We start from the raw sequence: 6,399 nt of genomic DNA, 5'->3' as shown, positions 1-6,399 counted from the left end.
AACAGCATCCTAATACTGTCTTCTTCCTTCACCTCCACCTCCTTAAGATAAATGACCCTATTCCGATTTCTGTTGGGTCCTTTCCACTGATTTATGACACAACCGATGGTCCTCAAAGGTAAAAATAAAGTAATTTACAAATAAAAAAAGATTAGAGGTAAATTAAAAACAGAACATTGCTTTATGTAGCATGAATATACTTAATCATCTCACAACCCGTACTCATGGTGGGTGCCAGGTCGGAAACCATTGTGCCAGAATGATTTCTTCAGTTAATGATCCTCTCAACAAATTAGATTGAGGTAAAACTTTGTTATCTTCTACTGAGAGACATAATTAAATCAATACCCTTCACAAAGAAGGAGATAGTTGAGGATCGTTGGGGGGAGATTGTAATCTCTGATGCTATTAGATGTGCAATTGCCAAAGGAGCTGCAGCTCCTCATCCCTTCAACTCTGAAGCACCTTTAAGTGATGTTTGGCAAGACAATAACTTCAAGCTGCACCTTATAAAACTGTGTCATTTTGCATTAATCACACCACAGTCCTCGGTTTAGTTGTATTAATGTAACTTGCTGTTTATAAGCAGAATATATGTATACATCTTAGATGAAATGACTACTGTGTATGGCCTGAGGGTGACCGCTGCATCCAAACATGAGGGGTGCATCAACTCGAGAGAAAACATGTCTTCATGACATAGAGCCTGACGCTGCACATGCAACCCATGCTGCTGCACAGTTGTCTGAGTGCGATTGACGAAAAGCGACGCACAAAGTAGGAAAAACACAGTGGAAAGCATGATGCTAAGTGCCAGTTTCGGCGGAGCATCGGTTCCGCTGTCTCTTCCTCTCCCGCCCCTCCGCCCCACGCAGCCAGCGGTCCTTACCTTCCTCCTCTCCCATGCGTTCGTCCTTCCAGGTGCAGCAGAGCAGCATCAACCTCATTCACTCTCCGTCACCGAGCTCCGACAGAGAGCCAGCCACCTCAGGTCGACAGATAACCGGTGTCCGACCACCACCACCACAGCAGCCCGCTCGGGGGTCGTGTTGCTGTGCTTTCGGTCCCTCCCTGCGGCGGCCCACACAGCTTCCTCCTGGCTGGCTGCACGTTTCTGCGGCGCTTCATTCAAGAGAGCTGCTGACCAATGAAGCAGCTGAGCCGGGGAGAGGTGGACACGAGCCGGCCAACCAGGAACCCCTCCCTGCTATTAATTAATGCGTGGCTTTAGGGGCGGGGAGGAGGGACCCAGTGCAGTGCGGTGAACACCACTGTGTGGGGCTTAGAAATAACACATAACCGCTTAATAATTGAACCTCTATTTATTTTACTGATATTTTTAATTGTAAAGAAGGAAAGCATAGAAAAACATAGCTTTTTGAAACAATAATTTTTAAATTTATTTGAAAGAGAGTAAAAGATAAAAGCAGCTCAAATGTTAAAGAGTCAGAGATAAAAGCAGTTTAAGTGTACTGCAAGTAGTGAAATTGGTTGAAATGTCAGCTGATGAGCTGCAGTGTGCACTGAAAGCGACTGAGACTTGTAAAATGTGAAATTAGTTGAATCTTTCTGTCAGAGGGAGGCTGAACATGTAAAAATGTGTGATTTTCTACAGGCAAGCACACAATTCAACACATAGGGAGGAATAAGTAAAAAGTTGAAGATGAAGAAATATTTTCTCAGATTTAATCCAAGAACAACACAACGTCATCTAATGGCAACAAACATTAACAGGACAGTGCCAAAAAATGTTTTCCCAATTATTGGTACCACCAAGTTACTCTAGTTATACACTGTACTAGCACAGACATGTATTACAGCATTATACTGCAGTTCCGCTGTGACACTATTTCTAAAGTGGGACGTTATTAGACTTCTGGAACAAAAGTGTAAGCTACTTCTACAGGATGCAGATCATGGGTCAGTGGTTCTCCCAGGAGATCTTCAGAGAACAGCAACATGAGTTCATTATTTCCAGCTGGCACAACAATAACAGTCAGTGAAGTTACCACTGAGGCAAAATGTCTGCCCCTAATCTGTTTGTTGTCATTACAATGAAGAGCTCTGCCAACTTTTTCACATATCTGATCTTGAAATACATTAAATCTGATGGTTCCTGATTAATTTTGCCCATTGGGACAAACAGAAAAGATGTAGCAGAACTGTTGCAACAAGACTTACACCTGAGATATTATTGCTTTGTGGTATGTGGCTTATAGCAAACTGATCTATGAGCCACTCTGGCCACTCTGAGCCAGGTGGTTTTCATCAACTCACAGGACAAACTGCTGCTGCTGCTGCAGTGGAATGCACTCGTGAAGAAAAACTAAAACAAAACGGACAACACCAGATCTTTTAACACATTGTATTTTGTTATTTAATGAAGCAAATAAATGCTGGATTCCAGGAACAAGTCACATGTGTGTCGTGGAAATATAAAAAGTGCAAAACCACACTGTTCCTCCTTATAAAAACAGCTTTAAATAAAGATGAAGGGTATCCCTTGGCACATAAGACAAGGTCTGACCCAGCGAGGCTCAAAGACATTTCTTACACAGCACCGAGTGAAGGAACCGAAGCCAGCGTTTATCAAATTAGTACAAAATACAGTACACAATTACAGAGAGAGATGGGGTCACTTGGCAACAGCGCTCATGCACCTTTGGTCAGTTTGGCCTTTTTAAAAGCAGCTCAAGTAAATGAAGAACAATGGGTGCTCATGCCTCACATTAACACTTTGTCTCTCCCATTAAACAAAGTCTTATTCTGTATTACAATTCTAAACACTGAATAAATGCAAAAGCAAAGGATGTTCACACATTCCTGATAACAATAAAGCTATGAGTCAAAGAATGGTGCAAACAATCTTGAATAATCATGTAATGACAAGTTACATAAATGTAAATAACTGCTGCAATGAGACTAAACATTTGAAGCAGACTACGGCGCTCTATTCAAGAGACATCATGAAACATTCACACATACATAATGTAAATGCCAGAGTAGTATCCGAGTTACGTATTAATCTATACTTGGAAGGCTTTCCCATGTTTTTTAAACATCGTGTAACATCTTCAGCATGTCGTTCCTCAGAGCAGAAACTGCTCTTCATACATCACAAGTTTGGCAACATTAAAAATGCAGAGAAAACTGAACTGCATAGCAACTAGAATCAGCAAAGTTACTGAGAGCAGATGGGTTGGCCAGAGCCCCAATTCCCGCTGCTTTATACCCAGCAGGCCTAAGAATAGCAGCAGAGAAAACGGGGAGCAAGAGACGACACTGAGATTGGCCAGATTTCCTCAGTTTTCGGACGAGCCTCGACCAACCCAACCCCTCTGACATGTCAGAGAGATGACAAGCTCTGCACAGCGAGGTGCGACAGTGTGGGCTGTGACACTGAGGACAGTTCACCTCAGTGGAAAGAGAAATCATTCATAGGTCACATTGACAGTCGATGGTTCAGTCAGTCTTTCGCACAACAGTACAACCATACACGAAACACACGCACATTCATGCACAACAACAACAACACACTGTGACACATACACACACTCTTTGTATTCTAAGTGGGCTGGTGCAGTACGGGGAGTTAAAGCTGCAACTAACATACGTCACACCGGAGCGTGTACAAAATTCTGGGTCGGTGGGTTTGTATAAAAACAGGCGATGAAGTCAAGTAAGTAAAAAAACCAAACATCTTTACATGTTTTCTAACGGGGTTTGTTTGCATATAAAATGTACATTCTAGATCATGCAGTAGCACCATGGTGTCTTGAGGTCACGCTGGATCTCAAGAGATCCTCTACTTCCTCCTGCCACAGAATTTGCCCCGGCATCCTGCAACTCCACCTGCAGCAAAAAACATCAGGAGTTCAGTCTGTTCTAAGAAGTCACAGGAGATAATGCATGTTCAAACACACATCTGTTCTTTTCAAACTGACTGGCAATAGTAAACACTCTTTTACCTCTATAGACTCCTCCTCCTCCTCCTGCTCCTCCTCCTGCACCACCAAGGAAGCTCTGCAATTGGCCGTACTTGGCTGCTTTGGCTGCAGAACAACACAAAAAACAAATGAATCAGCTAATTACTTTAATTAAACATTCCCTAATGCTATTTAAATGTTTAATGACTTGTCATGTCCACAAGAGGTCTCCTGGCTTTGCTGTTACGGCTGAGTGGAGTTTACGACGAGTGGATGTGTGGCGCTTGACCACTGCACGCACACAGCAACTATACTGTACCACCCGCCTCCCAGAGAAGCTGTTATACACTAGAGACAGAAGGGGCTGTGTTTTAAATTACAGATGGATTTATTGATGGAAACCAGAGGGGAAAGTTCCCCTTTAAGGTCCACTTACTAACTTTTCCCAGACCTTTCAACCACATCTCACAACCAGCAATGCTAGTAAATAGTAATCACAGGGCTGACACAGAGACAACCATTCACGCTCACATTCACAACTACTGTGCTGGCAATTTAGAGTAATCGATCAACCTGACATGCATGTCTTTGGGCTGTGGGAGGAAACTGGGTCTCAAACCGTTGAGGGAAATCAATTTCATTCATTCATACATAGGCCTATAGTACATTTACAAAGGTGTCCTCGAAAGCTGTCGATACATCAGATACTGTGAGAGATGAAAGCGGGGACTGTAGTTATCTAAGAAACCAGACGTGTTTCTGTGAAATAATCCCACCGTCCGTAATCTCAGATGTTCAGGAAAATGCCGATTATCATGAGTTCAAGGTACTGGTTGTGCTGTGCCATCTGCACTGACAAGCACACACAGTGACAACCCACCCTTTTCCAATCTCATCCAAATGATCTGACTTGTTGCCAACGAGCAGAGAGAGAAATTGGAAAATAGGCTGAGGTGCAAGGGACACTTTTATGACCGGTACTAGTTATTATCACTTTCTAATGTGGTGTTTTTGGGTGCATGGAGAGATGTGAGGAGGTGGGTGTTTGGTACCTTGTTGAGGAGTCAGTGGGGCTGGTACATATCCACCTAGACAACACCAGAGACAAATGAGAGATGAGATGGTACCATTAGAGTAATGCCAGGATGAAACCTCTTTGGATCTGTCACAGTGCTTGATATACAGTATTTATCCTGGCCAGGGTGTGGTGAGGAAAATCTGTTGACATTAGTAGTAGATCACACGAGAGTCACTTAGATCTGCTGAGCTGTCTGATCCAGAGATGCTATCAGTATATTCAAGTAACCAGACTTGCATACACAGCGATGTTTTCCCGACTGTGTTTTGCATTCAAAAGACACAGAAAAGTAATCTTAGTTAAAGCTTAGCAGAGGGAAGGTGCTTGTGATTTTGTCCATTTGAATAACGGGTCCTCTGAAACAGAAAAAACATCTTCTGATGTGTTTTGCAAATGGGAGGAAGATTAGATTAAACATCAATATAATTTCTATTTGCCTCCCCTGTCTATAGTAATCCAATTCATCTCTCTTTAATTAGGTGCTCGGAGGAGGAAAAGGCAGGTCATCATTATTCAAACACAATTTAATTAATTATGCAAAGACATCCATGTTTTCAGTTTGGTATATTAGAAATAAATGTTAAAAGCCCTTTCTGCTTGCATGAGCTAAAGACAATATGAATCATTTCTATAGTACTTATGTATGTCATCAGATTTCTATGTGTTTTCATGATCAAATGTAATCATGTAATCTCAAAAATGCAGGACTTTTCAAATTTAATTGGAAATTCATTGAGGTTGCAATCTCTCATGTCAACTAGTAAAATGGTAAAAGAATCATGTTTTTGGATGGAAGATCACATGGGAAGGAGAAAAGGGGGACAAGATAAGTTGACAAACATACATAATGAGCCATAAACTAATACAGTCAACATGTGGATTCTGTAACTGGATGAGAAGAATCTAAATAAATTGGGGAAGGTGACATTTTCTGTCATTCTGCAGTAGTTCTCCTCTCCCTTTCTTTCTGCTCTCAGCTCTAAAAGTGAAGCATTACCTGGCTGTTGTCAGTTGGGCATTAATACGCCTCCTCATACAGAAACAAGGATGATAAGTTAAAGAACTGTCTGTGATCTGAATCCTTGTGGAGGCAGTTTGGCCAACGGATTTGGTTAAATGTTTGACTTCCATTAGCAGCAAAAACAATGATGACCAACTCTGAATGAAAAGGGTTTAAAAACTGTTCAGTAACTATACTGAAGTAAACATGGTAATGTGTAATTTCATGGAGCAGAAAGTATAGAACACTAAACCAAATCAAAATGATAGTTATTATGTTAAACCGCTTGTGTTTCGTTTTTATCCAATTTTCCTCACAAGAAATGCTCTTCTAAACAAGCACAAAAGAACACACACACACACACACACACACACACACACACACACACACACACA

The 6,399-nt window shown here is 41.7% G+C and overlaps 1 long non-coding RNA gene across 1 annotated transcript; it reads right to left on the bottom strand.

Moving 5' to 3' along the window:
• Window positions 1-2,353: 2,353 nt before the first annotated feature.
• Window positions 2,354-5,016, bottom strand: LOC116378680 (uncharacterized). Its single transcript, XR_004212320.1, has 3 exons — window positions 4,979-5,016; window positions 3,969-4,052; window positions 2,354-3,852 (listed from the first exon to the last, which is right to left on the bottom strand). It is a non-coding gene; the product is annotated as an uncharacterized LOC116378680 (long non-coding RNA).
• Between the last annotated feature and the right edge of the window lie 1,383 nt (window positions 5,017-6,399).

This window comes from Anarrhichthys ocellatus, unplaced genomic scaffold (genome assembly GCF_004355925.1).
Source record: "Anarrhichthys ocellatus isolate YVR2014 unplaced genomic scaffold, GSC_Weel_1.0 scaffold2992, whole genome shotgun sequence".
Taxonomy (NCBI): Eukaryota; Metazoa; Chordata; class Actinopteri; order Perciformes; family Anarhichadidae; genus Anarrhichthys; species Anarrhichthys ocellatus.
This window is presented reverse-complemented; position numbering and strand designations above follow the sequence as displayed.